Source organism: Spea bombifrons, chromosome 11 (genome assembly GCF_027358695.1).
Source record: "Spea bombifrons isolate aSpeBom1 chromosome 11, aSpeBom1.2.pri, whole genome shotgun sequence".
NCBI lineage: Eukaryota > Metazoa > Chordata > Amphibia > Anura > Pelobatidae > Spea > Spea bombifrons.
This window is the reverse complement of record NC_071097.1, coordinates 12,087,440-12,110,606: the sequence shown is the minus strand read 5'-3', so window position 1 is coordinate 12,110,606 and position 23,167 is coordinate 12,087,440. Positions and strand designations below refer to the sequence as shown.

Genomic DNA, 23,167 nt, shown 5'->3' with positions numbered 1-23,167 from the left:
CAAGGATAGGAGAAGTTAGGATAACCGTGAGACGTAGCCGAGGTCAAGGATTGGTGAAGTCAGGATAACCGTGAGACGTAGCCGAGGTCAGAACCAGAACAAACAGGATAACTGAGAAGCACGAGCAGAGCCCAGAGAACAAGCAATGAATCTATTTGACAGGCAGCTAGTGGACAGCTAAGGAGCCCTAAAATAGGCCCCATGCAGATAACCCCGCCCCAAGCCAAGTGCACAAATAGATGGAGAAATGGCCTGCACATGCGTATACTGCCACAGGAGTAAATGGTCAGCTATCATTGGAGTGGCCTACGCATGCGCAAGGTCCAACGGCATCTGCGGGAGGTTGCTGCAGCCGTAGCCACAGGTAAGGTGGTTACACCAAGCCTTAACTGTCAGCAGAGAAATTATGAAAATAAACCCTTGAAGACTGATCTAAAGTCTAGACAGCACAGGTAAAGGAAACCTCAGCCCTCTTTCAGATCACCTGCACATTTTTCAAGAGGGGATAGTTTGGAAAGCCTGTAGAAATACCAGTTATGTGGAGTTTCACAGGAATTATGTCTGACAGCAGGTATAGGAGACACTAGAGAAGTTGTGAAAGCTATAGTGAAGACCATTTTTGAGAGAGCACCCAACATGTGTTGAATTGCTGAAAGTCATAAGACAAGTCTGCTCCTGCCTTGTAAGGACTTGATGCAACTCTACGGAACCCATGTTTTGGCCCATGCAAAAATGCAAAGCCAGGTATAGGTGTCAGCATAAGCATTCGCAACTCAGAGCTGGTATCACCTGATGGGCAAAACCTGGCACAGGAATAGCAGGAACGTAGTGCTAAGGGCAAGGAAGAATCTTAGTCAAGGCAGGCCAAGGTCGGGTATACCAGAGCCAGGACTCACGACGTCAGACGAACAACAACGTTTTGACCCCACGATGAGGTCTTTATCAACTTGATAAAGACCTCATCGTGAGGTCGAAACGTTGTTGTTCGTCTCTTTCAATAAATCTGCCTGATGGAACCCTTGAGTGCCTGGAGCCTTTTTCTATTGTGATTTGCATCAGTCCTTACCTGTTCTTTGCACTCACATCTATAAGATTTCTCCCGTGCTATAACTATTTTTTGGAATTTCTCCCCTATATATTTTAACTTAAATGCCTTCTAAACACCTGCCTATTCAGAGAAGCATACAATCCATTCTTTTAATATACCACAACCTGCATTCTATAAACAAACCATCTGTTTCCCTCATCTTCAAGATCTCCAGGCAACATAACCTTCACTATAAAGTCTGATTTTAAATATTATATTGCTGCTCAAAAATCCCGCGGTGTTATGTTTCCACTTTAATGACAATACACTTGCTGAATGGAAGAGTTCCGCTGCTACATTGGTGTCGTCGTACATACTGAGAATTTAGGACACCTTTACTGTTGTTTTCTACTGGCCACCAGTTAATCAGTCTGCTCTTCAAATGGACCACAAGGGTTGATTTGTCTCCTTTTTCTTGACACAATAAGAGTACACAATGACGTAATTACGCTTTTACATTGTAGTCGTTACAGTCCAAGAGCAAGAATGCAGTTGTCTCATAGCCTTTAAAGCACACCAGCATTACAATTGAATTATTTCACTCCTGATCAGTCTAAATCCTCTCTGTACACACAGATAAATAAATTGTGAGATCACCTCTAATAATTACGGAATATACACTGGTTGTATTGGTCACAAATTTAATAAAAAAAATACAAACAACAGTGATAACACTTAAAGATGAATTGACACAATCTACATATATTTACACACCCTTAAAATCTTTATTGTACATTTATGTTGTACATGACTGAAGAAAATTATCTTGCTCTGGGATAGTCAGATCATTTCAGAGTACATGGCAATTTTATAAGGAAAGGAAGAACTTGCACATTCAGATTCGTACGAATTACAAATTTACTGAATTTCAGTAAAGTCTGCGATTCGTAGGATTTCTGTCCGAAATTCATGGGCCCACATTCACTCACATACTCTCATTGTCATTTACTCTCTCTCACACTCTAAAGGTTTCCCTACCTTCTTTGTCGACCACTTCCACTTCTATCTTTAATTTTTTCACTTCTCCTCTCTCTTCTTTTGCATCTTTGGGAGAAAACCCAGCCGGAAACTTGTGCCAAAATGGCAGCGCATGCAGTTTTGTCACCGCAAGCCCTGCCATATTGTCATGAGTTCAAGTTAGAGTAAAACGAAGGCGCTTTTGGTCCTCTCTGTTGATCGTAGGATAAGGGAGAGGGAGTCACCAGACACACTACCATATCGCCCCAAGTTTAAGTTAAGGGAAATTGATAGCACTTTCAGTGACACCCTCTCCCCCACATGGAAGATCGTGAGAATACATCACCAAAAGCACTGCAATTTTGATGGAAGTGTGCACCGTCTTATGTTCAAAGAGATGCTGACAAAGATAGAAGATAGAAGATTGAAGAGAAAAGAGAATGGAGAAGATAAATCATGAAGAAGATGCAGAAGTCGAAGCGGTTGGCAGAAGTATACGTGGTCAGCAGAGGACCACATTTAGGAAAGTGTGAGAGAAAGTGAACGACAGAGCATGTGAGAGTGAATGTGAGCACTGGGCAACTAATTGTTTCCAAATTAAAAATGACCCGAGTTTTTGTCAGAACCCAATGGGTAGGGGACAAATGGGTCAAACACAACCAAAAAATGTGTCCAAATCATATTTGGACCATTTGCACATGTCTACTGTCTGGTATTCACCATGCTACTGGGACTTCCCTCATTGACAAGCTATTTTTTAAGAACAGTGGATTAAAAATGTAGAGAAGCCAGGATTTAACCAACAGCAGCAAATGTATCAACTAACTAAAAATATATTTTTTGACAGGCAAGCTGAACATCTTATGAAAGGTTATGTGTAAAGACATTAACACCATACAATTTTGGATCTTTCCATAATGCTGTTGAGTTTTACACCATTGAATGTTATAATTTGTAGGGAGGGGTTTGCTTGAGTGACAAAGTACCTACTTGTCTTTTAAGATATGGAAATATATGTTTTCTGTCACCCTGGGCAACAGAAGGGCACTTTGTTACACAAAATAAATTAAGCCACAAATAATAGTTGGTCCGGGGTAGGCATTACTAGAAAAACACCTTATCACCCCAGATTTTTGGAGTGACCTTAATTAATTTTCTTGCCATATCCAGTTTCAGATGACATCACAGAAATATAGAAATCATTTTCTGGATATTACGATTTCAAAACAAGGCCACATTTTAACAGATTTGTTCGCCAAACCAACAGATAGAAACAACCTCCATTTTTTGATTTGCCCCCCTCTTTACCTAAGAGCCGGTTTATTAGAGTAAAAAGAATAACACCAGTGAAATACAAGAGAGAAGATTGGCTGATATGACAAAAAGTTAGTGACAGAGGCTATCCAAGAAGACTATTGAATGATAGTCTGAGAGAAATAAAAAATCTTAGAAGACCTGATCTTTTAAAAAAGGTAACAAAAAAGAATGAAGATAGACTGGTGTTTGTTACAACATATGGAACACATAGTAAAGAAATTGAGAGGATCTTTTATAAACACTGGCACATTTTGAGTCTAATTGGCTTAGAAACGTAGTAAAAACTTTTAGGATCAGCTTGTTAATGCTGAGCTATCCACCTAAAAAATAATGTTTCACATTTTTTTGGATCTAAAAAAACAGAGTTTTTGATGTTTAAACTGTGTTGCCTGCTGTAGCATCATTAAGGGTGACAAGTTTAAGGACACGAGTAAGGATAAGTGGTACAGTGTTACATTTTATTTTTCATGTGATAGTACATATGTTACTTATATTTTGAGCTGTCCCTGCAATTATTTCTATGTTGGTGAGACAACACAGAAAATTAAAACTACTTTCTCTAAACATAAATCAATCATTAAAACAAAAAAATTTGATTTACCAGGTCCTTCTCATTAACACACATATACACATACACCGCCTTTCCACACACATATACACATACACTGCCCTTACACACACCTGCCCATAAACACACACATACACTGCCCTTACACGCACACATATACACGTTTTAACTAATCCAAATTAATCCTAATTTTTTATTAGAAAACTGTTTTTCAATTATGTTAGCACAGCTAGAAAACAGCTAAATGACCCCAAACATTTGAATGGTAGTTTATATAAATTGTGACAAACCCTGTTACTGAGGGTCGTAAATATTACGTTTAGGGATCCCTAAGCACGGTCCTCTAGAGCAATAAGGCTCAGGAACACCGATTTGCAGCAAACTGTTTGATTTATTTGCAAGTTTGGAAATCAATCACTCCTCTCTGGCTCAACTACTTATTTCACTTCCCCACCAGAACCGGCCAAGCCATGCTTTGAGAACCACCCTCCAGAAATTACACACTGGTCCAAGCTGGTTTGTAGCACTTCTTCTGGGCCTCTCCTTGCCCTGGGAACACAGAGGAACTTCCTTTACCCACATGTTTTCCTTATTGTGATGCTTCAGGGTGTAAATGTCCAGTACCTGTGCCTTCATCAATATCCTGGACTGGATACCTGCAAACCTGGCTTGGGTATCCAGTCTGTTGCAAATGTGGAGCATTGGTCGAGCCTGCTCTTCAAATGATCCACCCATACATAAGATTCCCACATCATCTGTGCACAATCATCTCCCTGGGGTTGTACAGTGTAACTAATTATTATAATTAATTATTATAGCTTTATCATGTGTTGGTCTGTATCAAACATATATATATATAGTATATATATATATATATATATATATATATATATATATATATATATATATATATATAGTATATATATATATATATATATATATATATATATATATATTGTGGTAAAGTGTATGGGAAAGTGGTGGAAGGGGTGTATATCTCACCTGGTTTTCTCAGCCAGGCACGGTAGCAGACATCCAGGAGGATACATGCTGCTTTAGCAGGGCTTAGTCTGCTAGGGCTCTTTTGTTTAAAGGTACTTGGACACCCACCCCCATCCACACCCCTAGTCCACTACGGGTTTTCCTTACTCTAGGAGTCCTCAGGTCAGGCTTCCTATGCTTATTACTGGGAGGAAGCCTTAAAAGAGAGGGCTGTTAGGTTTGCAGGATATAGGAGAGACTGAGTCAAGGAGCAGCTACAGCCAGCGCTGCAGCGTACCAGGTATGAACCTTTCCCAAAGGACAACATGTTGATTTGCTTGGTGCCAGACTTTAGGCTTGTAGTGGGATGGTGAGGTATCCTGATGTTTAGTTAGAGCCGAAAGTCCACTAGGGGGCGATCGTGTATTCCATTCAATGAAAAATAAAACAAAGAAAAATAATATAGTGTAGGTGTACAAAAAGGTGTACTGTGCCCTGCGTATCGCAGATTTCACACTCACAGTGTATCAGTGTTGTTCAATGCGTCACAAGGATAGCCTCAGGGTCCACATACGGGATATATACCGAAGGGAAAAAAACAGAAAGGGATCCAATAGTGTATTAATGTATATAGGGCTAGAGACGCAACAAGTGAAAATATACTTACACTTAAACAAGTGTAAAGATGCCCGTAGTTCCTGGTGATGGTCTGGTTACATCTGTATATTCTTCAGTCTGGTGAGTCCAATGGTTAAATACCAGTAGGTGTGTGGTGTGTCAAACAGCCACTGTCCACATGAGAGGTATATTTAAAAGAAGTATTTATTCCAAGGTAACAATAAGCTGGATTTACAACAGATGCAGCTATAAAAGTATTAAGCAAATAAAATAAATAAAAAGTACTAGTGCGAATAAAAAGTAGTTATAAAAGTCCTAAAAAGTCATTCAACGCGTTTCGCCGTGTAAGGCTTCATCAGGAGTTGTTTCTTCTCGTGTGTGGAGGTCCTTTTAAATGTTCGGCGCCATCTGCTTGCCGTCTGTGTTGTGGCGTCTGACGTCAGGCCGATAATTACTTCCGGATTCCATTCATTCGTCAGCATACAGAGGTCGCTGTCTTCAGAGTAGCTGATGCCCCGATCGGAGGTTGCGTTTCACCATAGGATTAAAGGTAAGTGAAAGAACAGTGTTTGTCTCATCATACTGTTATGTTTTTTCATTATAGGTGGCAAGAAAACTGCAGGAGGACGGAACGGTATTGTCCATTCGAGGGACGAAACAGGACAAGCCGTGACCGTGTGGGACGTGTATGCTGATCGGTATACATACCGGTGTATGCGCTCGGGTTAAAAAGGGGCCGAAAGGGTGAAGGTTTTCACGGGGATATATAGCAGTGTACGGAAACGGAGTAAAGCGACGATGCGATACCGGAGACAAGTGATTAAACGAAAATATGTGACAGTATGCAGCATCAGGTGAGGAGAGTTGTGTGGAATGCAATGAAAATGCCTTATAGTATATAAGAATGTGGGGGCCAATCGTATGGGGGTCTAAGAGCTGAGGGAGCTATTGGAAATGTATATATTAATGCAAAGTACTGTTTATATATTGATGCAAAGTACTGTAATGCAAAGTGCTGATTATATATTAATTATATGGACCTAAGATACTGTAATTGAATGAATGAAAGCTTTTACATTATTTCATATTATGTATGTCTATATTCAATCTATAATAAATATAAAAATAATAAATATTAATAAAGTGGAATGCATTGGACTCTTCATTCAGGATGTGGGTAGTTTAGTTAGAGCCGGACAGGCTTAGAGTTTGTTTTGTTTGCAAGGTGTTCTGTGCCTAAATCAATTAAATAAACACCCTCTTGAACTTTTGAAACCTGCTGCCTGTGTGAATACTGTCATTGCTGCCCCATGTGTGAGCTGTTCCCTACAATATATATATATATATATATATATATATATATATATATATATATATATATATAGACCAAAGCTGCTTCACTACACATTCTTTTCACGAGATATTGCACACGATGTCCAAAATATTCAAGGGTGTCAATAATGTTGTCATAACTATACAATGCCTGGAGGTTCCCTTTAATAGCATTGTACAGTATTTCATTGCTTTATTCAAATATACACATTGTACAGTATTTCACAACTTAATTCATATAAAACATATGTTTTTTAAGGACAAATGTGACTCACTGTTATCTATGACCAATGTGGCCTTAAATATTTTAACCCGGGAAGGGGAGACTTAGGGACCAACCAGAAAGGTGCCTGCTATTTGAATATGAAATATAACTCTACGTGTCAATCAAGAAGTTGGCTAATATGCGATAATGATTATTAGGTCAGTGTCTGCACACATTCCCAAATATTGAAAGGAAAAGTACTGAAATTAAAAATAAATTCTACAAATAGTTAAAGGCATGATGAATGTGTAACACATTAGCATGACTACACAGAGGCATGAAACCAACAATGTAATTATTACCTAATCACAAACTTGTGCAATGGTCACTCGCATGTCTATTTACTAGGATCTGGCAGTAAAGATGACTGAAATTAGAAACTTGAAAAGGCACTTTTATGGGTGTCAAGCAGTAAAATTGTAATAAGATGGCAATCATTGCTAATCTGCTAGTTTTCTATTAACCCAGATCAGATGTATCTAAGCTAAATGAAAAAATTAAACTAAATGAAAACAAATAGCATTAAATAATTACATAATGCAATTTTTTCACAATTAGTACACCAGTAATCATTATTGTTCAGATTCCTTATGGCTAAGCTAGGTTGCAGAATGCTTAGCTGCATTGCTGTTTCAATTTTCCCTCTAATAACAGTAAGGGCCTGGCTTGTTAGAGACCTATCTGACTCAGATATTGTATCCTTTTTTAGCATATTGTCATTATTGTTCTCAATAAATTATCACTGACAAAAATATAATATTTTATTCCTAAGTACCAACTACAGGTGATTATTATCTAACATTCACAAAACATACCTGGTGGCAAGAACAGGGCCGGCCGAAGACTTAACGCCGCCTGGGGCGAAGTTTAAAACGCCGCACCCCCCCTAATTCCCCAACCCCCCCCGCCGACGTCGGGGGGGTTGCGAAGTTTAAAACGTCGCCCGCCCACGGCGTCGGGGGGGGCATTTTAAACTTCGCCGACGCCATAATCTACGATTCCCCCCCCCCCCGGTACTTACCTTTAAACAGTCCTGCGGCGACTCTCTCTGCTCTGCCACGGTGCCGGCTTGTAATGCTGAGCGCCGGAAATTGATGTCACTTCCGGCGCTCTGCATTACAAGCCGGCACCGGGACCGAACAGGGAGACTCGCCGCAGAGGAGAGAGTGAGAGGGGCGCCGAGCGGGTAAGCGAAAACCACTCGGTGCCCCTCTCTCTCTCCTCCGCTTCAAAAAAAAAACAAAAAAAAGCGCTTGGGGCGGCAAAGTGCCGCCCCTTCTAAAGTGCCGCCTGGGGCAATTGCCCCAGTCTGCCCCATTATAGGGCCGGCCCTGGGCAAGAATATAGCAAGTTGCATAACATTTTAGAAAACGATTAACTAGTTTGTAAAATCTGAGAATGAATAAAAAATGAACATTAATATTTTAACCTTTGACTGTCAGTTTGTTTTTATAGAATTATATCCCAAAACTAGTCTTCTTAAGTTCAAAACACGTAATCACAATAATGCAAGGCATCATCATGCAGAAACAACTGTGAAGTCTGCTAGGAAATGCACAAAATTACAACACTTTGTTTCTGTTTCAGTAAATAAATTTTGTCATATTTCTTTCAACGTATCTATATACTGCAGAGTGCGTGTTTCAGTTTTTATTTGTTCTACAATGGTAGGAAGGATAAATGTCATGTAGGAGTGAGGCATTATTCCCAATATCACAATCTTCACATCACAATACAGCGGTTTCTCTTAATTTAATGTATTGTGGGAATTAGGATCCCTACTTAAAATAACATTAGTGATCTGTGGATGCGGTTGATGGAATTAGTCTGTGTGGTTACCAGCCGACAGCATTTGTACACAGATACCAGTGTCTGTCATCACAGTTTGTGATTTCTTTTACCCTGCTGCAGCATCACATCTGACGTTCACTGACCTTCTTCTAATCAGCCTGAAATCAAGGAAGCCTGAGGTCTTTTCCTACAGACCTTTGTCTCAGTACCTACTCTCTTACTGTGTGCCACCTATTAATGCTGAGCACCAAGATAAGATGTCATATTTCTCAGCACTGAAGCTTCATGCACTGCTAGGGAGCACTGACACAAAGGTAGGAAAAGACCTTGCTCTCCTACCACATGACCTCTAAGAATTAACGCAAACTGTAGGAAGAAAAGAAGGGGAATGAGAAGAGAAACGAGAGAGAGAGGGAGAGAGATAGTGTGTGTTTAGAAACTATTTGCACAAAGTAAAGTTTGTATGTTATGGCAGGTCAATAGGGCAAGTGTACGATAGGATGTTTCTTTGTTAGGGCAATCGTAAAATTGTGTCTAAGGGCAGGTACATGTGTGCAAGGGCAAGTGTATTTGTCATAGCTATCTACTAGTATTTCTGTGTAAAGGTAATATAAGTTCTCATTCTAACACTTCTAACCTAGGAAACTGGTATATTTTACAGCATTTTGTACTCCTTCATGACAATGTTTTAATATGTCTGCGTTGCTCGTGTTTAGCTGTCATTTTCCTCTCTCTCATTTAGTGTACCCACACAAGTTATATATTGTCATTTTCAGGGCAAGAAGGGCTTTCTTTAGATACCATTATTTGCATTTGCCCCATGTGCCATTTGTAACATCTCTGAAGTCAGTTTAATTTATCCCCATCAACCCATATATTTTTTGAAAACTAGACACCCCAGGTTATTTCAAATGCTGGTATTTTAATTCCTTCCATGCACTATTTCTACTACTAGCCTTTGTCAAACATTGTGATTTTTTTTGTTTCTTTTCCACACAAGTTGTAGTTTTGGTATGCATTTATAGCTCCTGGCATATGTCACTGCCAAATAGCACCCCACTATGCTTTCAGTAACATTGCCTGAGTACAGTGATACCACCCGTGCATGGGTTTGTCTGGTCATTTGGAGGCCAAAGGGACACATCTGGGAGGTGCACATTTGGTGATCCTGTGACCATGCCCAATTTGGGTCACCTTTGAACCCAGCCAATTCAATTTACCCAATGTAACCATATATTTTGGAAAAATAGACAAATTTTCACCAGCACTAATTTCACCACCAGCATTTCTCAAAGTTTGTAGTAGTGATTTTTTGGTGTTTTATTCACACAAAATAGTAATTTAGGTATGAATGTATAGTTCCTGGTTTATGTCACTGTCAAACATCTACCCAATATGTGTTTCGCAACATCCCCTGAGTACAGCAATACCACCCATGCATGGGTTTGTTTGGTTGCTTGTGGGCTAAAAGGTCACCAAGGTGCCATTTTTTATTTTAAAATCTAGTCAGTTTTCATATTGGCACTATTACCTGGTCTGACCATGCCCCTCTCACACTCTCTATCAAATTGGATCATCCAATAGGGGGAAGAGGCTCCTGGAGACTGAATGACTCACTTTTACATTCCGATGCCCATAAAACTCAAATTCAATCTCATCTTACTCAATATTTCCAAGAAAACCAGTCCCCGGAGGTCTCTATCGAGACTCTCTGGAATGCTCATAAGGCGGTTCTTCGAGGACGCCTAATTAGTCTAGCTGCCCACGTCAAAAAGCAAGCCACCAGTTCCCGTACTGAGCTACTTATCCAACTCTATGACTTAGAAACTCAAAATAAAATCTGCCCCACGGACTCCCTTATTGCTAATATTAAACGACTCCGACTATGCCGAATTTGACTCTCACCGCACCTCTTCTATGTTACTGAGGCTTAAACAACGCTTTTATGCAAAAGGCAATAAAGCAGACACACTTCTGGCCAGGAAACTGCGCCAAGTTTTAGCCACTTCCAGACCTCAATATATCCATGATAAGGATGGACGCAAAATTTCTGATCCTTCCCGTATGGTCGAGGTTTTTGCAGACTTTTATACCCACCTCTATAATCTCCGACGTGACACTGCGACTTACCACCCTTCCTCCTCCGACATTGACTCGTACCTTTCTTCGATAGTCCTTCCTTCTCTTTCCCCCGATGAAGCGAATTGCCTTAACGCCCCCATAGAACGTAGGGAAATTGAGAAGGCTGAAGTGCAACTCCGCAAGGGTTCTGCTCCTGGTCCTGATGGCTACACCGCCTCCTATTACCTGACCTTCTTACCCACTCTGGGCCCATTCTTGCTTACGCTTTTTCGCTCCTATATGTCCTCTGGCTTTATCCCTTCTGAAAACCTCCGTGCCCATGTCATCACTATACCCAAACCGGGCAAGCCCACTGATAATTGCTCTAGTTACCGTCCCATTTCCCTCCTCAACAATGACTTCAAAATCTATGCTAAAGTCCTCGCAAACAGATTGAATTCCCCTCCTACCCTCTCTCCTGCATGCCGACCAAGTTGGATTTGTTTTGGGCAGACAACCCTCCGACAACACCCGCAAATTCATTAATGTTATTTGGGATGCAAACAGACGTAAAATTCCTTCTCTTTTAATTTCCTTCGACGTGGAAAAAGCCTTTGATAGGCTTCATTGGCAATTTCTCAATTCTGCTCTTTTAAAATTTGGCCTCCCCCCTCTTTTTCTCCAAGCGGTTATGGCCCTTTACACCTCCCCGTCGGTATGCATTTCTATGATGGCCTTTCTTTCCCGCCCTATATCCATTACTAACGGCACCCGACAGGGTTGCCCCTTATCCCCTCTTGTCTATGCTCTAGCCTTGGAACCCCTTTGCCGCGTGCATCCGCTCTGACCCTCTTATCTTAGGTTTCCCACTAACTTCTACCTCTACCTGCACTCTGGGACTTTTTGCAGACGATATACTGGGTTCTATAACATCGCCCTCTACCACGCTACCCGCTCTCCTGACACAACTGGGACATTACGCGCTGGCCTCTTACCACAAAATCAATGTTTCTAAGACCCAAGCCCTCTGTCTTAATATAGCCGAACCACAGAGGCTTCAACTCTCAGCATCCTATCCCTTTGATTGGAGGGATTCTCACCTCACTTACTTGGGAATCAAATTGCCCAAACACACACACTTCCTCAACGCACTAAACATAGTCTCTACATGGCAGCGGATCAAACGCGACATTTCGCGTTGGAAACATTTTGAACTTTCTTGGTTGGGGCGGATCAATGCATTACAAATGACTGCACTCCCCAAACTTCTCTATGTCATGAGAACTATAACCATCCAACCCCCTCCTCCCCTATTACGCTCCATACAGACGTTTTTTGTGGACTTTACTAAAATTCGGGGCCGCTCTCGTGTCGCCAACTGCACTAGATTCACCCCTCGGTTTCACGGTGGACTGGGGATACCCCACATCCACTCATATCATGAAGCCTGTGTATTGTCGCAAACCCTGATGTTCCACACACGCACTAACCGACCGGTCTGGGTTTCTCATGAAGATAGTCTTCTATCCCCTCACACAATCCCCCAATTTCTCTGGACTTCCTGCACCCGCCACCCTCCCTTACCCCCTCTCCCACCCACGACCAGTGTTCCCTCTAAGCTGTGCGCTTGTGCGCGCGCACATAGCTTTCAGAGGGAGCGCATACGAACAAAAATTGTGCGCACAACCAGTAGCGTACCGGTATCGGGGGCCGGTCCGCTTCCGGTTGTGTGCACAGCACCCCTCCAGAGACGGACAGTAATGTCCGCCGCTAGAGGAGCAAGCTCGGTTGGGGAGATCAACGATCTTCCTCCAACCGGCTTTAAATCAATCAAGGGCACGGGAGGTCTGTTAATACAGACCCCCGATCCTGCTCCCTTGCGATGCGGGCGGCAACTGATGCTGTGCGTCGGGATTTGATGTCAGATCCCGGCGCACAGCACTGAAGCCACGCCCACTGTCTTTACGGCACCGGAAGGAGAGGACACAGAAGAGGAAGAACAAAGTGGAGGAAAAGTGACAGAGAAAAGGTAGGAAAACACTCTGTGAGAGGGAATTAGTAAGTGTATGAGAGTGATGGGTGTTTTGTTGTAGTTTAAACTGAATGTTTGTGAATGAGTGTGTGTGTGTGATAGCATGGATGTGTAAGTGTGTGTGGGGGGATAGCATGGCATAGGGAGGCTGTAATCATATTCCTATCATGCTCAGATTTCAGCATGTGCTGGCTGCCTGGGCATGATAGGAGTGAGATTGCTGGTAGCAATTATATATTTTTTTTGTTCAATTTCGGTGTGTTAACCACACCTTTATTAAAAGTAAGTAACACACCAAAATTGGACAGAAAAATTTGATAATATTTATATATATATATATATATACATGTCCTGATGAAAGTCTGTAATAAACAAGACTGAAACGTTGACTTAAAAACCGAAGTTGTTTGTGTGGTCATTTGCAAAGTCCCTGGAGTGCCGGTAATTATTTTTGGACTTTATATTATTTACTGCTGCAGTTATTTGGCACCGGGCAGAAATTTGGCATTTGGAGTGCAATTGTTAATTTTGGACTTTATATATATATATATATATATATATATATATATATATATATATATATATATATATATATATATATATATGATTGCTAACAGCAATCCCACTCCCATCATGCCCAGGTTCTAGCATGTACTGGTTGCTTGGGCATGATAGGAGTGTGATTGCTGTTAATTATATATATATATATATTTTTTTTGTCTAATTTTGGTTTTACTTTTAATAAAAGTGTTTTTTTTATTTTTGTTTTTAAAGGTGTGGGGGGGGTCATTTTCGGTTTCAGTCAAATGAATGCTAAATTTTCAGGTCCACAATTTTCATTTCGGTGCATCCCTATATATATATATATATATATATATATATCTATATATATATATATATATATATATAGTGCGTATACATATATATATATATATATATATATATATATATATATATAGTGCGTATACATATATATATATATATATATATAGTGCGTATACATATATATATATATATATATAGTGCGTATATATATATATATATATATATATATATATATATATATATATATATATTAGGCCAGACACTAAAGTGGTAGGCCTACACCACATCAATGTTTGGCTTAGTATATAGTGGTTGGGGTTATGCTGCATTATTGTCAATGACTGGCTCAATGTATAGTGATAGGTGTTATGTTGTACCACAGTCAACGTGTGCCCCTCTATATAGTGATAGGTGTTATGCTGTACCACCGTCAGTGCGTGCCTCAGTATATAGTGATAGATGTTCTGCTGTACCACTGTCAATGTTTGCCTCAGTATATAATGATAGCCGTTATGCTGTACCACCGTCAATGTTTGCCTCAGTATATAATGAAAGCAGTTATGCTGTACCACCGTCAATGTTTGCCTCAGTATATAATGAAAGCAGTTATGCTGTACCACCGTCAATGTTTGCCTCAGTATATAATGATAGCAGTTATGCTGTAACACCGTCAATGTCTGCCTCAGTATATAGTGATAGGTGTTATGTTGTACCACCGTCAATGTCTGCCTCAGTATATAGTGATAGGTGTTATGTTGTACCACCGTCAATGTCTGCCTTAGGAAATAATGATAACAGTTATGCTGTACCCCTGTCAATGTTTGCCTAACGATAGAAGCTATGCAGTTTTAATGTGTGTGTGTGTGGGGGTCCCACGTACAGGATCCGCCCCAGGTGTCAAATACTCTAGGTACACCCCTGCGCACGACAGTTTTTCCCAATTTTTTTTTATCCTTTATGTGGCCTGGAGCCTCCGCTCGTGATCCGCTCATAATTTACTTATGCAGTGAGAATTTCACCTTTAAAAAAACATTACAGTAAGTAATACTGTTGTGTAACTAATACTACATTAGCACACTATAATGTAGTGTTATTAACCATGAGCGAGCTGTTCCAAAAATATAGAATAACAATTTAAATTTAACGGGAAAATTTTTGCATAAGAGAAATTTTCTACGCACACCACCTAAGAAAAATTAGAGGGAACAGTGCCCACGACATCATACATGCTCTTGTCCTGGACTAAATGTCAGAAACGGTTCCCTTCCCTTACTCGTCTTTTTCCTTTTTCACCTCTGGACGTGCTGGACTTCCTCATACCAGACTTACATATACATAAATGGCTCTGTCCGTCCCTGAGGGTACTGGGAGACCTATATCACGAAGGGGCTTTGACGTCCTTCTCTCACCTCACATCTTCCAATCACATTCCCCATCATGATTTCTTTAAATATTTACAAATTCGTCATGCACTGTCTACCATGATCTCCCCTGTGGCCCCCTCTCCATTAGAGTTACATCCGATCCTCTCCTTGTTTCGTAAAGCCCCTGATGTCAAGGGGGCAATCTCTCACTGGTACTCCCTGTTGGTCTCCAAATTTTCCACTCGTAAATTACCCCACATGCGAGCATGGGAAAGAGAGATACGACAACCCTTCCCATCAGACTCTTGGTGTGAATCCGAGGCTATGATGAGAGGGGTGTCTGAACCATTTGGAACTTCAAAAGAAAATCAGTTGTAGATGGTATCTGACCCCAGTGAGACTCTTATATGATCAAGGGTTATTCCAGACTCTGCTGGATGGGATGTGAACAGGAGGGCTCCATGCTCCATATCTGGTGGTCCTCCCCGGTCCTATCCCATTTGTGGAAACAAATTTTCTCCACCATACGCCTTGTCCTCCACCTTAGGTTGGACCCATTGCCCGAAATCGCACTGCTACACATCTTTCCTGATCCCCCCTAGTCCATTGCGCAAACTACCGTATTTGCTCGATTATAAGACGACCCTGATTATAAGACGACCCCCCAAAATCTGAATATTAACTTAGGAAAAAAAGAAAAAGCCTGAATATAAGACGACCCTAAAGGAAAAAAGTTTTACCAGTAAATGTTAATTCATGTAAACTATTTTTTTAAATAAAAGCTATGATTGAGAAAAATATTTTTTTTTTGTTTTTATTTCTTGTATTTTCCAACCTGTCCCCCAGTTACGCACATCTGCCCCCAGGCTTGCCACACCAATATGGCACTGTGGCCCATGATATGCCTTTTAACCCTCTATATGCCACTGTGCCCCATGGTATGCCTTTTGACCCCCTATGTGCCACTCTGCCTCCAGAAATGCCTTATACCCCTATATCCCATTCTGGCATTTAGGGGGTTAAAATGCATATTATGGGGCAGAGTGGCATATAGGGAGGTATAAGGCATTCCAGGAGGCAGAGTGGCATTAAGGGAGTTAAAAGGCATTATATAGAGCACTCTGCCTCCAGAAATGCCTTATACCCCTATATGCCACTCTGGCATTTAGGGGGTTAAAAGGCATATTATGGGGCAGAGTGGCATATAGGGAGGTATAAGGCATTTCAGGAGGCAGAGTGCTCTATTAAATGCCCCCTTAATGCCACTCTGCCTCCTGAAATGCCTTATACCTCCCTATATGCCACTCTGCCCCATAATATGCCTTTTAACCCCCTAAGTGCCAGAGTGGCATATAGGGGTGTAAGGCATTCCAGAAATGCCCTACACACACACACACACACACACACTCTCTTACTTACCGGTGCTTCCAATTTCCTGCTGTATTGCCGGGGCAGCGGGTTGACGTCTCATTCCGCGGCAGCCGGAAGGAGGTGGAGTTGGCAGCGGGGGTTTGTATGCGTCCGTCGCAAATACCTTCCCCGGCTGTCAGAGATCAGGAACTCTGGAACTCTGATCTCTGACAGTCGGGGAAGGTATTTGCGACGGACGCATACAAACCCCCGCTGCCAACTTCACCTCCGGAAGCACCGGTAAGTGTGTGGGGAGGGGGGGGGCGACGACAGGAGGATCCAGGTCCCCTGCAGCGGTGCGGGGGATCTGGATCTTAGTCTCCTAATCAGACCTCTATTTGAGGTCTGATTAGAAGACGACCCCGATTATAAGACGAGGGGTATTTTTCAGAGCATTTGCTCTGAAAAAACCTCGTCTTATAATCGAGCAAATACGGTAGTTATACACTTCTTCCTTGCCACAAAGTTATGCATAGCACGCCACACACTTGATGTACGTTTCTTGTCGTGGCTGTATCCCTCATCGTATGACATCTGGGAATTTACTCCTGAAATCCGCCACTCTTTACATTTGCCATTACCAACGCTGTATGCCACTCTGTTTTTTTACGGTTTGGTTTTGTTTATTGGTTCTGTTATTGTTTCCATTATACATCACACACACTTGGAGCGCCTGTACGCCTTTGCGCCTTCTCCTACATTTAGGCGCTTTACTTTACACGATGTTCTACACTTACATGATTTATGTATAAAACACAATAAAACACTTCGGGTCCAGCTCCTTTGCTGTTCTGGATCTCAGCACGATTCGTTGACAAGGCCGCTCCTCGCGAGCGGTCATCCAATTACCCAGAGCTGCTTCTTGTATTCTGTATCTGGATGTGTATCTTGTGCTGATTCATTTTGTATTTATGTTGACTGTTACACTGTCCAACTGCATTACTGTATCTTATTGCATGGATCTGAATAAAAACCATTTCAATTAAAAAAAAAAATCTAGTCAGTTTGCACCTATCCCCTATTTGTGACATCTTTGAAACCAGATAATGAAAATTAACCCTGAATATATATATATATATATATATATATATATATATATATATATATATATATTTAGTAAGATATTCATTAAAAGGTGAGTTTTATTATAGCTTCCCTGTTTTGTTTAGTTTTTATTCAGTGTGAAGGGTTTGACTACCCTTAAGAATACCTAGAATACAGTGATCCTTTGGTTAGCCAACACTTGTTTAGGTTTTAGTACCCATATAGCTCCCTTCAATTTTCCTTCTGAGAACATGAGCTTTCTCTCTAGGGCACAAGACCCTGAAAGTTAGGGTGATGATGGCATGTGATGATGCATGTAAATGGTGAAAATTCATTAAACCTACCATCACCTTTCCTGATGCATCTTGCCATGGAATACTAAAGATCCCATCCTTCACAAATTGCTGCAGCACAGTAGCAATATACAGGATAGGTTGTAACTGCTGTAAAGAATGCATTGATAAAACCTTTCGTGAGTTTAGAGTTAGAATTCATGTCAATTTATCGGCATGCATAATTGTACCATAATGGTAGGGCCTCCTGCTTGAACTTTATGGCCATAGAAAGGATCAAACATTCAGCCAGGGAGAGTGATATCAATATTAAGCTGCTGAGGATAGACTGTTACTGGATCTATCGTCTACAGACCTTCGCCCCCAAATGATTAAATTAGGTTTTCCATTTTACCCCTTTACTGAATAAATACATTACTAGCAATTGTGAAATAATCAATATATATATATGTGTGTGTGTACAATGTTGTCAGAACCCATGGTGGGGTTCTCGCCGGCATTACTTACCCGCTCCGGGTAGACGGTCCCACGCCGTGGCTGTTCCGTCCTCCTCAGCCGGCCGCGTGGTTTGTTCTAAGCGCGCGCCCTCACAAAACTTTATGTGTTCCCCGTCACAGCCTGCAGGGAACGCGCTCGAGTGGCGTCACGTCTATGGGCGTGGCGATCACTGGCGGTAAGTTTAAAAACTGAGCACTGAGACTCATTCAGTGCTCAGTTATTGTGCCTTATACCTCTAGCATCCTGTTTATTCCTTGCTGCCCTTCTCTAGTACCAGACCCCGGCTATTCCGGACGTGCCTTCTCGTGTACCAGACCCCGGCTATTCCTGACGTGTCTTCTCGTGTACCAGACCCCGGCTATTCCTGACGTGCCTTCTCATGTACCAGACCCCGGCTATTTCCTGACGTGCCTATATTGGTGGTGTGCTCCAGTATTTACCTGCATACCGGGTTTCCACCTATATTGTCTCTCACCGTTCCTGTCGCCTCACAAATGGGTTGTTTGTGATCTTTTGGTTAGCCAACAACGTTTTCATTCCTTTTTCTACTGTATACCATTAAAACATTGAGATTACAATTTAGTTTTTAATATACAGAGATATCATTCAGGTTCTAACTACTGCCGCTTCTGTATTAGCTGTGGACATAAACATCCACTTAAAAATTAAGTAGTTTACAGTTGATGGTGATTGCTTGCTTCAGATGATTAAAAACAACACTGTGGATATGTAATACTTTTTATGATCCAATAATTCAGGAGTTTTCTATAAACGAGTGAAGACAGACTCATTAGAATATTCCCCACTCAAAGAAAACCAATTAGGCAGAAATCTTTCTGCGTGCATAGGGAAGATTTAAAAACGTTGGTATTATAATTACCGATTTGCTAAAACAGATTTAACTCGAAAGACTTAAACGACATGTGGTTCCAGGGGCCATTTCTGGAAAACTCTACTAATTCAATTACTTAAAACGAAAGTCTAAAGGAAAAAATATTTTTCTGTGAGCATTAAATACAACGTACTAATGTAGTTTAGCAGCAAGGAAAAGAGGGCTTTATTTAATTTTGTTATATGATATTTTGTATTTTTCAGCCCTATCACAATTTGCACAGAATGAGCCCAATTAAAGGATCAGCACCATCATTCCCATTTTTAAATTTTGGTTACTAAATAGATCAATATAAGGTATAAAAATGTAATTGTCATTTATGTTCTTATTTAGCAGATCTTTTTACAGTTAGCCATTGCCATAGGTGAAACATGTCAGGTGGTGGTATATACCATAAGGTTGTTTCAACACATATGTTGAACAAAACAAGCCATTATTCATTTCTGATTCATTTATACTTGTGTAATAACCTTTTAAATAACTTATGATAGAAGTGTGATTTTTAAATATGGTATTAAACTAAATGGTAATTTGGATTTTGAATTGAAATTGTATGCATCATGTTGCCAACATTTAGAACCTACGAATGATTGTCCTAGGCAAAATTTCTTTAAAACACTATAACCATCAAAGGTGTTTAGAACTCTCTTCCACCATTTCTTATGACTTTTACACGGAGCTGCTCAGTACATAGATTACTTTTATTTAGGGGCTTGTTATTTACTTTTCTACCTTGTGACTGAACGTCTTTTAAAGGACAAGGAGTTCCTCAAAGATCTGAAAGAACCACTTGTCTTCTAGGGTAAAATCAAAACTAATTCCACATCCAGCTAAAATATAAATATTTATTTTCTTCAAATCAGCAGCAAAACCAAAATACAATATAAACAAAATAAATCATTGCTCCTCTGGGCACTAACTAACCACAGAGTTTTTTCTCTCTAGGTTGGGGTGGCTTCCCACTGAAACCAAACTTGATGACAATTGCCGGTCCGGGCACGTCACGTAAAAACAAACCGTTTACGACAATTGACGTGCCAGAACGAGGCATTAAGCAACACAAAACAAAAATTGCCTGGGATCCGTATGATCGCTCCTAGGAGCGCATACATTAACTATTTTGAAATAATGCACGTCTTTCAAATATGGTGGTGCCCTGCCGCTGAAAAACGGGTTTAGGAAGCGATCAAGAATCTTTTCCTTTGCTTAGCTAGTGTTGCTAAGATGCCTCAGTAGCGAAGGAAAGGACTCACGATCACTTCCTAAATCCTTTTCTTACCTGCAGGACACCGGTGTATTCAAAATACACCCAGTGTTTCAATATGGCAGCGCCCCGCAATAGCTGGGGGACGTCGCTTGCTGTCATCATCAGGGGGTGTTGCTGGATGTCATGGACATCCAGTGATTTACACCTTCAGCATTCAGATCACTCAGAAGAGTGATCATGATTTGCTCAATCAAAGGCAATGTTTATAAACATTGCCTTTGACCAGTATGGATCTGCCTCTCTCCTTCACTTTAAGTGAGGGAGAGAGACAGATCCTTGTGTGAAAGCAGGAATTTGTGAAATAACAAAAATATAAAACTATATATTTTGATTAAAAGGCTCATATAAGAGCCATCCATTCGATATTAACACCTCCGTTGCCATTGATCACTTGCATAGTGACAATTGTTTTAGGGGTTAATTTTTTTTAAAAAAAAAATTTTACATTTTTTTTGTCATTTATTACTCTCACAAAGGCTCTCCTTAGAGCTATTAACCCTTTCCTTTCCACTATTTTTGCTATTTTAGCGATGCAGCGCAGGTATATGGCTGAGGAGGCATAAGCCTTTTTAGCCACACATTCTGAGGCCACTGATACAGCTTAAAATTTTGATGTTGGTCAGTTCACAGATACATCTAGTGATATATCTGTGGCTGTTGGGTCCCCTGCCACAAATAATCGTGGCAGTGCACCAGAGGCATGGGTAGCGCCTAATAGGTATAAGCCAGCTATCCCTCCTTTTTCTGCAATTCCTGGCATCAATATTGATGTTACGGGATTTACTCCATTGCAATTTGTGCAGGTTTTTTTCGGAGATATCTTGAGAGACATTGTCTCACAAACTAACCTTTATGCCCAGCAGCGCACCGTGCTGCTAGCCCTAATTCTTTTTGGGCAAAGGAGCCATGGACTCCCATCGACGTGCCAGAATTTCTTAAATTCTGGGCACTCACAATGTTAATGGACATTATAAAAAAAACTCCATCTGCTCCTATTGGAACACCAGCTCCATCTGTAGTACCCTATTTATGCCCAGTCTATAGCTAGGCAAAGGTATGAAATGAATCTTCATTTCATGCATTTTAACAACAGCCTGTGCCCCCCTAAGGAGCAGCCCCAGTTTGACAGGCTCTATAAAATCCACCCCCTGATTACCCATCTTGCTGTCAGGTTTCCAGAGGTTTATACACCTGGAGTGAAGGTGTATAAGCTCTGCGAGAGCGAGACTGAGTATAGTCAGGCCTTCCGGGTATATAAGGGAAACCACACCTTGACCCTCCAGGTTGCCCAGAACATCTGGGAACCTAATATTGCCCCTTATGAACAAAGGCAAGGTTGTATGTAGAAAACGTCTATACAAGCGTCCCTTTTTTCAAGCTGCTGTATTGTTTCGACACGGCAGCTTGTGGTACTATAAAAAAGAACCGCATGGGTTTCCCAAAACATCTGGCTACAAAAGGGGGAGACCTCAGCTCTACGTCAAGAGGAGCTCTTGGCGTGAAGTTCAGGGACAGAAAAGAAGTGTGCATGCTGAGCACCATCCACGATGAGAGAACTGTGAAGGTTTCTGTCCGTGGCAAAGCTGAAGTTGTAAGAAAGCCAGTGTGCATCAGGGCCTATATTTTTTTCCATTTACTGCTTTTTAGATTTTTTCTGCTCCACTATTTTGATGAGTTTTTATTTGCACTGACAAGTGTTCCCTGTGTCTATTCCGTGGCTAAGGGTTTGTTTAACGGTGCTAGACCAAATCCCTTCTTGGAGAAAGGCCAGGCTTTCTTGTAACCTGCCCCTTCAGATAGTTGGGTACAAGCATTTTTTTTACCCAGATGTAAAAATTCCAAGTTGAAAAACTGAATTGCTTGTGTTCCAAATGTGGCCCGTTTGGCCCCAAACAATCTGACAAACCCATGCATGTGTGGTATCACTGTACTCAGGAGATCTTGCTGAACACATATTGGAGTGTTGTGTGGCAGTGACATATACCAGGAGCTGTAAATCCACACCTGAAATACAAAATGTGTGAAAAAACCACCAAAAACAATTACTATCACAAACTTTGACAAGGGCTGGTGGTAGGATTAGTGCATGGAAAGGGTTAAACTATCAGCATCTGAAATGGGGTGTCTAGTTTTCAAAAATATATGGTTTGAAGGGGTAAATTTAATTTGCCAGCTTCAAAGATACCCGAAATAGGAAGAATTACCAGATATGTAAAAAATGGTTTTGAAATAGCAAAACGCTACTTGTACTTATTGCCCCATAATGTGCAGAAGAAAGCAAAAAAACATAAAAACATAAAATCAGCCTTTGTCACGAAGGGGCTAAATAAATCCAACAATGTTTTTGTACAGTAGCTTTCTTGGTTGGAATAAGGAGAGTGAATTGACCCAAGTGGGTCTTTTTAAGCCCTCCTAATTAAACCAGGGGAGCTGTAGTTGGTCACCTGTAAATCCTGGTCTGGATTTTAAAAAGCTGTTGGAGCACCCTACTCTTCTGAATGCTCCACCACAGAGACCTATTACACAGTTTATAAGTCTCAAACTTATTTTAAAAATTTATTGTGC

General features: G+C 40.9%; 1 protein-coding gene and 1 non-coding gene across 2 annotated transcripts in view; one reads left to right on the top strand and one right to left on the bottom strand.

Moving 5' to 3' along the window:
* The window catches only part of LRRC20 (leucine rich repeat containing 20), a 141,264-nt gene that overhangs the window by 39,037 nt on the left and 79,060 nt on the right, over positions 1–23,167 (bottom strand). The gene's annotated exons all lie outside the window — the stretch shown is intronic.
* On the top strand, positions 22,285–22,414 carry LOC128469536 (small nucleolar RNA SNORA35). Its single transcript, XR_008345957.1, has one exon. It is a non-coding gene; the product is annotated as a small nucleolar RNA SNORA35 (small nucleolar RNA).